A 10819-nucleotide genomic window follows, 5' to 3' on the forward strand; every position below is an offset into this window, starting at 1 on the left:
CTCCCTCCCCAACCAAAAACAAACAGAAGCAATAAAAAGATTTTGTCTAAATTACTAAAGCGAAAACAATATTAGTGCCAGTATCAAAAGATAAGGATTGCTTCATTTTAGTGTCTAGAAGACTAGATGGCCAGTTAGGTTTCTTTACCTTTTATTTTGCATGCAATGAGATGTAACTTCACAGGAGATGCTTCTAGCCAACACCACAGCAGGAAAGACAATTTTCCTTCTAAAATGGAGTGCAGTGGTTGTTCCACAAGCCTTCCGAAACCCCTACCAAAAAATCAAGATTCAGTAACCCCAAATGTCTGAATCAAGCGCCCAGCTGCTGTAGCAGGCCCGAGATCCTGCACCAGTCCAAGGGAACCATCCTTCACAGACAAAGGAGTGCTCCCAAGATTAAAAACCAAATTATTTGCAGGTGGCCAGCAGTAAACTAGATATAAATCAGATTAGAGAATTGTCAAATGCAAGATTAGCTGTTCTCTGTTTAATGGGAGAAGGTTCTCTCCATTGTTATGTTTGCTTAGGAAATTACAGAAATCACAGCCCTGAAGAACACACAAATCCTTATTATTTATTGAACAGCCTTAGATTTGCAACATAATATAGCCCTCAAAATGCAACATAAGCTAAACCACTCCTTTAGCTTGGACACTGAGTTTTTCCAGTTACTGAACTACTGGCAAAATAAATTATATATCCTTGCATAAAGCTGAGCACTGGAGAGTGAGAAAATTATTCAGCTGCTAATTAACAACTTCCAAACTCCGTCAAGTGACCATTGTCATAAGACCATTTTTCTGTAGCTGATTTTCTTAATTTTAGTTAAATTTGGACTATAGTATCTGCCTTAGAACTCCATTATTTAAAGCATCTTATTTGAATGTTACATGGAAGCATCAAGCTTTAACCGAGGAATAAGAAAGTATGCGGCAAATTTCCCTAAAAATTTACCAGCGTCTGTTGATGAAAGCTTCATTCTTTCTCAAACCCTGTCATTACATATATTCTTATCACTTGATACTTTGCGGCATAATTTTCTGTGAGCACCTTTGATCAAAAGCATCCAAAAGTTTCTCTTCTAGCTCTGCCAAATACCAGATTTCGCACCTATGCAACAAATAAGGAATTTTATTAGATTGATACAGTCAGTCTTCATAGAATCTCAAAAGCCATTTGCTTCATCACGTAGATTGCTGCATTAAACCTCTGCTAAACCATCAAACTACATTACTAAAGAAGGTACCTGGGATATCTTTTATACCAAACCTAGCTGCATTCCTAAAAAGGTGAATTTGTCAGATGTTACTATGAGAACCAAGGGGGATCTCCTGAAAGAAAGTGTTGTCTTCAATCGGTTTAGCAAAGTACTGACTTTCGGGTTTAATTGCTGCCTCTCATTAGATATAATTAATTGAAAGAAAAGCACTGGCGGAGAGAGAACCGTCTAAACTAAAAATGCTACTTAAAAATAAATACATTTCTGAAGGTCAAAAATAAATTAATTAATAAAATCCAAGTTAATCTGGAAGTTAGATGAAGGTTCCAACTTGGCCCTTAAAGCAGTGAGGTTCTGGAAGCACCTCGCAAACATGGTATCAACAGCAAAAAACAACCAACAAAAATATATTTACATGTTGCTTGCAAAATGAGGATTCGACTTGCTGATACAGGGCCTCTAATAGAGAAATCTGTTCCTAGTATAGGCAGGGAATTTGAATCCTCCCTCTAAGATTTCATCAACAGTGCCACTGTATAGCGAACAATGTAGCATAACTAGCATCTACATAAAGAACCACATACGTGGCAGCTTGATTGCCATTCAGCTACATTTTCAAGGAACTATAGACAATGATTATTTCCCAACCAGCAAATTTAAAACTCATCCCTGACTTTGACTAATGTTCCTTCCCACCCACAGACAGTAATTCATTTATCAATATTCAATTTCCTCTGTCATCCAATCATTTCTGCAAGCTTCCACAGTCAGTTTTAATTAGAATATTCTGAGTCATTTCGTATCAGCAGCAAATTGTCACCTATTTACTTGCCTTTCCAGACCACACTTGTTACATAGTTGAGGCCTTGTTATTGTCCTCCATATGAAAACATACAATCCCGTCCTTCAGTTTCAAATGTTACAAATGCATAAAAGGCCTCCTCTTTAATCCAACATTTGTTCAATTTTCTAAAAGCTTTTTATAATTTTTAAGAGGCTTTTTGGAAAAATCTACACACAATATGTAAATTCTTTTACCCCCATGAACATATTCATTAACTTCTCCAAGAAACTACAATCTTCAAGGCCCTGTTTATCTCCATATAAGTTACAGTGATAACTTTCCAACATAAGTTTATCCATTCCTCTGACTACCTTACTTGTTCCTTATGATGTATTAATAAGTCAGACTTACTTGTCTTTGAATTCAGCTACACACTGAAACACTAAAAAGGCTGGTGGAATAGTTACTCCCTGCTATTCCTTTTGCACCAAGGCAGATTTAAGTGGTACGCCACAGCAGCAGCCTGGTAATTTCACATTTTAATTCCCTTAGAAGTCCTGGGTGAAGACCATCTGCTCTTTGTGAAGTGTTACTGCTCAATTTATTGATTTGTTTCAAAACCTGCGGATAGCTAAAGAGAACAAAGCTGTGCTACAAAGGTCAATTCAGTTCAACAAACCCTCCAGAAAACTCACATTTAGCAGTATCATTTACCTACAAAAACTCAACCACAGATGTGGCACCTGTTTTTCTGCAAGACATGGCTTGTTTGCCATCTTCCCAGCTGGGGTGAGTGAGGTAGGTTTCATAAGGGAATGTGGTCAAAGTCATAACTTTAAAGCTGCTGTATATTCCACAACATTGCTACAAATTATTCGCCTTTGTTAGGCCATTTATGATGGTTTTATACACACACGCTCTGAAAACATTTGAACGTAAGTTTAAGCATCTAGAAATACATTGCTGCTCTCACAATAAGTAATCTTTCCATTTTAAATCTGGTTCCCAAATGAAAAAATAGGAATCTGTTCATTAGTTTCACAGTCATCTACACACAGTGTATGCATCCATACAAATACACCTACTATTTTCCTCTCTACTGTTCCTTTTCCTACTCCTCTCATCTTCTAAAAAATAACCTGAAAGCCAAGCTGATTTTAATAGGGCTTTGTCTACTGGATGCTACATTTCCAATAACCCAAAATAAGCAAATCACTCTCATTTGATGGAAATGTATGGATCTTCCCAAGTGAGAACTGACAGGGAAGAATAGAGTTGTGTGCATCTTGTGGGAGCTTTTAGCTCCTGACTGGCACACACACAAAAGAATAGCAATCGATTCCTTCAGTTTCCTGGCCTGAGATCTATACAAAGTGTTTAGAAGGTACCAGCAACGTTCACTGAGGGCTGTCCACCAAAGAGAAACACTGATGAACAAAACAAAGGCTGGAGCCAGAGAGCCTGCAGAGAAACGGAGGTCAAGGCACTGCCTAACAGCAGGGAATCAAGAAAATTTAATCAAGCAAACCTCCCCCTGACTGCAGCAAAGGGTGGGGTGGAAGGATTGGTCGGATTGGGGGAGAGACCTGGAAACATCAGTCCTGGAGACCAGAAATTTCTGTAGCAAGTGCCTGAAAAGGGAAACTTACCATTAAAGACCAAGTCTGCTCTGCAACCAGCCACGTCTTGTTTCTTCTCTCTCTTCCGTTTCTTCGTTACCAGCTACAAAGGGAAGGAAAAGAAGAGTTTAAGGACAAGAAGCAAAGTTTGAGGAACAAGAAGTAGATGTTTTCTATAACAGAAGATGAAAGAAAAAAAGAAGGAATTGCATTGTTTACACAATAACAGTTTCTTTGCTTTACCTCGCAGTGGATTGCATCTTGATTAGCAATACTAAAATGGAAGGGGGCAAAGGCAGTTGCAGAACGTGAAGGGAAAGCACAGAAGAATATGTGAGGAAACTGGGATAAATCTCTAACAGCGTTCAACACTCACAATACTTTACACAGATGATTTTGGAAACAGGCAGTTTATTCAGAAACGTAGATAAAAGTTTGGCTGTTTACTGTAAAAGGAGATTACTGAAAAAGTCACTTCTAATAAAATATACTTTCACTAAACAAAACAAATAAAAAGAGCTACAACATTCCTCAGTTATCTTTTATATAACATGAAGCTAAGAATGGAAGAGCTGCCGCATTCGGGTGACAATTTGGTTGACGTTTTGACACATTATTCAAATTCAGAGCATTTTTCTTCTCTCTGAAGCAAAAAGGTTTTGCTTTAAATAGCCCATTTCGTGCAGTGATACTTGCAGGCACAAACCCTTGGATGACGTTCCTTAAAAAAATGTTTAACTGATTTGTAAATTAAAAGTGACTTTTTAAAGTACAGAGAGATTTTCACAATAGAAGACAACAAAATTTGAATCAAAATGAAGAGTCAAATATAGAACAGATATGACCAAAAGAAGGTGAGATTATGGTCCTTTTTTAAAGAAAGAAGAAATGGCAATAGGACATTTAGCAGTTCCCAGCAAACTTTTCTTCAAGCACCTGTTGAACTCCTGGACACAGTCACCGACACGTAATGAAGTGGCACCAACCACACAACTCCTGGTGCTCTGCAACACGAGCGATGATGCTGCGGTGAAATCCTGCAGAAAACCCAAAACCACAAAAGCTCTGTCAGTAAAGGATTCGCTCACGTCATCATGGCCCCATCATACAGATGACAAATGCTGCCAGTAACGTGCACACTGCTTGTTTGCTATTTCTTTCAGAAGAATTTCTAGAAGTGTTTCGGTTTGTTCCATTGGATTTCCTAAGTTTGTGCCTATATTCATATTTAACCTCTCATTTTGACTCAAATCCCATTCTCCAATAACGTGAAAATCTTAGTCTGCTTTTGAAAGTCACTCCAAATTGACAAACATTTTCACATGAAACCAAGCTCATGCCCAGCCTCGCAAGGCTCAGCTCCTTTCCTTTTCTTATTTACATTCAGAGTACATTCAGAGTAATATTTTAAGGGATTATAAAACATTTTTGAAGGCATATTTAACTTAAGGCCTGGTAACCTTTGTGGAAACTGAGACTTTCAGGACAGCCACACACCAAACTAGGAGAGGCAATGATGGTGGTAAGAGAACTGGGAGATGCCAAGAGAAGAGCAACAAAACACTCATCATTCTTGCTTGTTGAAGATCACTAGGATGTATCTTTCAGAGGAAAGTAGAGGAGCATCATCAGGGCTTCAGAGGTTTCCAGTCGAGCTCTTTCCTTCCCAGTAGATTTCTCCTGGACAGGACATCTGTCATCTTCCTTCCCTAGTCACCCTCCTTCACTAAATGTACTGCTATTAAATGTTATTGTGCTTATTTAGTTGTTTTCTTGCTGTCCAGAATGCAAAGCAGAAAGCAGTAAAAGAGCCTTAACATGGAGCCAGACAAACAGTGCTTTAGTCTGACAGTGATTTTCCTGCACCTTGGCAAACTGCTTCACAGTTAATACCTTGGAGTGGCCCATAACTTTTGCTACATGTTTTAAATTGATGAGCTTGCTGGGTTACTCCAGCTTCTGAGACAAGTTTTAGTACAAGGCCCTAGTACTGCACCACAATTCTCATTTCTGCAGCTTGACATTGTCAGAACGACGTAAATACAAGAGACATTAATGTAGAAGTTGCACATCCCAACTTCTAACATTTCAGTATAAAACGCTGCAGGGAAGCGGAAAGAAAATGCTTTACTTTAAGATTATTGGTATTTCAAATGTTATACACATAAGTTATATAAGCCAACTCATAAACGTCCCCGGAATTACATTGCCAAATATATTCAGGTAGAAAAATTAACATGCAAAATATTCTCTAGAAAGCTATTTTGACTTTCGGAACAGTCATCTCTACTCAGCACAAGAAATGGTACTTGGTGATGCTTATCTAAGACAGTTAAGAAAGTTTTAATTTGCGCTGCAGAATGGAATTGCACATAACTATAAAACACTGTCTTTTGAAGTGTTGTAAGTTACAAATGTTTGTAAAATTAGGAAAAGATGCTTCACGCTCCCAGTGCAATATAGCAAAAAAAAAATAAAGGGTAATATGAAATTTCTGTATTGGATTTTGATGAAGTGAGCGGCATTTTAAACTGTAAACTCCTTGGAACAGTAATCTCCTTACTCTTTCAAGCAGTTTGTAAAAGACCAGGATGATTTCCAGTGCCCTTTCAATACAAATTATATTGTTAAATACCAACATTTTCTGTGACAATAGGCTCTTGTCTACAAGGCCTAAAAGTTCCCAGTAAAATTAAAGCTGACTCAGCAACAATAATATTAATAACTATGAATGTTATTTAGCATTATTGCTAGTTACTCTATCTTGACTTTGACCTGTCTAACAATGTCACAGTCGAACAAGTTCTTAAACCTTCGGTCCACTTAATTTCATGATCTAACTGGTTCTTAGCAGAAAACGCCTGTGGTTGCTTCGATACCTCTGTTAAAAATGCAAATCAGCAAAAATATTCCATACAAACAGAGCAAATCCAAGTCTATTTAATTTAGCAAGTCTTTCCATATCGGCTATGAAGTCTTCCAGCTTCAAAACTGAAAAATCTAATTAGCTTGTTTAATATCTACATTGAAATTGAAGTTTAATGTTGTACTCAACCAAAACGGTATATTTTTTTTTCACTGCCCGAGCAGTGAGTCTGTGACATCTCCAGATCACAGTGACACAGACACCAGCTCAGGGACTATTTCCTTCCAGACCCTGTGCTCTTGGGCATCTTCGCAATGGAAGGTGCTGCTCATGTTCCTGAGACACATCTGCTCAGACGAGCTCCCTTGTAATCTCACCTTGCCGGGAGAAGAGCAAGCGCAGAGCTACAGGGAGCACAGACACATAGCAAAGGAAATAGATTTTCTGCAGAGAAATCCATCAGGACACACAACTGAGGTTTAGACTCAAAAAAACCCCATTTAAAGACTACAAATACCTCTCCCCCAACAGCTACTTGAACTGGTTTTGTTCAAAACCTCTAGCAAAGCTTGTCCTACACTTTCTCCACCTCCTATTCCTCATTCATATGGGTTTCCAAGCTAGACAGGCACCCTCCTTTAAAATATAGTCATGGCTGGTCTTTAGTCAGATGAGAAACTGAAGATGTCTGTCTTGGTTTCAACTGGGACAGAGCTAATTATCTTCCTGGTATCTCTTCTACTGCTGTGGATTTAGAACGAGAATTAAGTCGATAATACACTGATGTGTTAGTTGTTGCTAAGTAGCAGCCAAGGACTTTGCAGCTTCTCACACAGTACACAAGAAGCTGGGAAGGGACATGGCCAGGACAGCTGACCCCACCATGCCATACGATGTCATGTTCTCTATAAGAATTGGGGGAAGAAGAAGGAAGGAGGGACATTCAGAGTTACAACATTTGTCTTCCCAAGTAACATAATGCATGACGAAGCGCAGCTTTCCTGGGGAGGGCTGAACACCCGCCTGCCCATGGGAAGTAGGGAATGAATTCCTTAGTTTGCTCAATATATTGAAAATTAGCTTTGGTTTTTTTTTTTTTTTGAGCCTTCCATTTCTTGTGCTTGTTAACTGATCTGTAATATTAATATTAAGTAGATTATCATGTTTCCCTCCCGTACAAAAAGCATAAGCATATTCAACAACCTAATTAATCCTAATCAAATAGAAAGTCATGGAACACTTCTCTCGACCAAAATAATTTACAAATGCCCTTGTGTTGATGCCTTGCAATTTGCAGAATTCATTTTTCAAATGAAAAAGACAGATGTATTTTTCCCTGATCTAAAGGGTCCAGATAAATTAAAACTAATTGGTTTTATGCATTTCTGATAATTGAATGAGATGCATGTAAGCCATATTATGATGGAGGAAAGAACAACCCTTAATTTTTATAAATGAGATGCAGCAAATGAAAGCATCTTAAAGTCCATTAAAGGTTAGAATCAAACCACAGAACAGAGCTCTGCTCTGTTAGAGGCAGAGTCCAAGAATACATACCAGAGACCTTCACAGTGCAGCACAAGTAGAGTCAAGAACAGTGTTTTCAAGGTAATTCATTCATTGCAATAACTGGCTGAAATGAAACACAAATAGGAAAAATCTCAATTCTCCCTTTGCAATGTTAACACATTCTCGTGTGTACAGACAACTACATGAGCAGAAGTAGACAGCACTTCACGTGGTTTCTGTAGCTTGACTATTTGGATGAGTGCCCCTTCTACAAAAACATATATATATATATATATATATAACAGCATTAGACATTATCAGGCAGCCAGCCAAACAGCAGCCAATTAAAATATCTCATGGACTCCCAGGTAAGTACTTTAGAAATGAGCATTCAGCTGAAGTTAACAGCTGTTAACTTTGTCTATATTTTGAGAACAAGGCACATTCATTTTACACTGTAGGTCCGCTCATTAATGGTCACAGAAACACGGCTGTTTCGTATTAAGCAATTACATATATGCCCATCAGAACCTCGCACAACAGCCCAGCACCCTGGCTGTATAGTGCCAACCTGACACTACTTAAGCAGCGAATCTGCGACCTTCCCTAAAATGCTCTAAGATACCTGGAGGAAGACAAGGGAAATAAAATCTTGGAATGATAGTGTTTGGGAATAAAACAAATCTCACATGATTTTTTTATCATTATGCTGGATATTTGTCTTCTGGCAAGTTGTAGGAAGAACTGGCATTTAAAACACCAAGATACAGGAACTGACTTAAGAATATTTGGCAACTTGCTACCAGCTAAATTTACCAGTAAGAGTCATCCACTGGTGCCAGGCAATCTGGTAAATCCACCGGAAGAGGTAATTTCAGGAAAACAGGATGACGAAGGAGTCTTGATGGGCTCTGATAGCAGCTCCACTTAACGTGCCATTACGCTGAGGTATAAGAAACAAAGAAATACTGGCTGTGAGGAAAGAATTCTATCATGAACTGGAGCTAGCAGAGCTCAGAGTCTTAATACATGGGTAGAGTTTCCCCATCAGAGATAGGGTTATTATCTCTCCTCCTTCACAAATTTTTCCATTATCTAGTACTAACTACATTTGCAAGTTTCTAAGCAGAAGAGTGGTGGAGTCAGATTTTTCCTGGGTCTCACACCAAGTTCTTAAGAAAAATAAACATGGGGGGGGAAAAAAGCTGAGAGTGTTGGAATACTAATATTTAAACAGCACAAACAAAAATCATGAATCGTGTATTTTCTTTAGTTGAAAGGACAGAATGGAAACATTTGCTCCCAAGATAATACAAGAGCCCTCAAAATCCCTCCAATAATCCAATGTAATTCTTGCCAGGTTCACCCATTCTTGTACTGTGTAAGCACCAAAACCAGTAAACCCACCTGCCCACCAAGGAGTCTTTTACATCAATGTCTGTTACACTGAGAGTCCCTGGAAAGCACATTAAAAAGGCAAAAAAGAGACAGAAATGTAGAGTCTGCCAGACTACTAAAAAATAGGTGTGTCTCTATTAATCTTTTAATATATAATGGATGTTATAACCACACACACAACCATTTGCATATTGTATTCGTATTATAGAGAAGTAGAATAAACCACATCCATAACCATAAGCAGCAAGCTTTCAACATTACATTTATTCTATTTGCAATGGAAAAGCAAGCAATAAATGTCACAGAACTGCATCAACTTGGATGCTCTTTTTGTTCTTCTAGTTAGGATATGAGTTCCACCACCATGTCTTGGAGAGAAAAAAAGAACCCTACACAAGAAAGAGAACTTGAAGTGTGTCAAACCTAAACATTTAAAACTGCGTTTAAATCATCACCAAAGAGCTCACTAGTGCAATGAAGTAAGCTTGTTTCCCAAAGTTTCTTCGAGGTGTTATTGTAAGCATTTTGTTTTTCTTTCAAAAAAAAAAAAGGGCTGGGAAAGGAAAACTGTTCAAATCAGATGTTGAAAACAGTCAGTGATTTTCTAGTTCTCTCTGACAAGCACAAACACAAAGGATTAACCCGCCTGTTGAGGGCTCTGGGCACACAGCACAGCAGCACCTGCTTCATCATTTCTTTAATTAAAAAGGGCTGGGAACAGTGTGGAAGCATCAGCCTGTCTGTGCAAGGGAAATGAGAGTAATAGGAATATTTGGAAAAGTAACTCAAAAAGAAAGAAAAGGCTACAGTAATGAGAGAAAAGCACCGGCCTGAATTTACAAAGCAGAACACCCGCTTTGTGATTTCATTCTTAGACTTTCAGGCAAAGGACTGCTGTAATAAAACATCAATATCTAGTAAACTCCATAAAGAAAACTGAAGTGGAAAATATGCCCTCACCTTAAAGACCAGAAATGAGGCGGGAAATAAACTCAATGGTCTGTTCAGCCCGATGGCTCTAGATCTTATGAATTAGGATTTTCTTCCTGTAAAAGAAATTGTTGAAAAGATTACTGTCTCTGTTGTCAAACATTAGTGCATAATTGATGGGGGGACAGACAACAAGTGGACACTACATTAGAGTTCTGCAGCGTGGGGAAAATATAAATGTTCAATAGTCGGAACCTAAAAAATACATTGGAATGTTTCCACTACAACATTGATGAAGGTCACTTGCCACCTCTGAACATAGAATCACAAGTTTCTCAAGAAGAACACTCAAAGACATCTTTAAACATTGTAGTCTCTACAGAAAATTATTTCTTAAAGCTCTCTATATTTGCTAATTAACCATATTAGGGATGGAAACCATGACCTTTGTTAAAAGGTATCTGACATGAAGTTTCATAACTCACTGATCA

General features: G+C 38.2%; 1 long non-coding RNA gene across 1 annotated transcript in view; it reads right to left on the bottom strand.

Moving 5' to 3' along the window:
- LOC110355228 (uncharacterized) overlaps window positions 1-3628 on the bottom strand; it is a 78867-nt gene extending 75239 nt beyond the window's left edge. Inside the window, exons 1-2 of the long non-coding RNA XR_010474609.1 lie at window positions 958-3628; window positions 149-273 (exon numbers count right to left, since the gene is read on the bottom strand). This is a non-coding gene — a long non-coding RNA (uncharacterized LOC110355228). The remainder of the gene's footprint in view (window positions 1-148; window positions 274-957) is intronic.
- Window positions 3629-10819: the final 7191 nt, after the last annotated feature.

The sequence above is a fragment of the Columba livia genome, chromosome 9 (genome assembly GCF_036013475.1).
Source record: "Columba livia isolate bColLiv1 breed racing homer chromosome 9, bColLiv1.pat.W.v2, whole genome shotgun sequence".
Lineage (NCBI taxonomy): Eukaryota > Metazoa > Chordata > Aves > Columbiformes > Columbidae > Columba > Columba livia.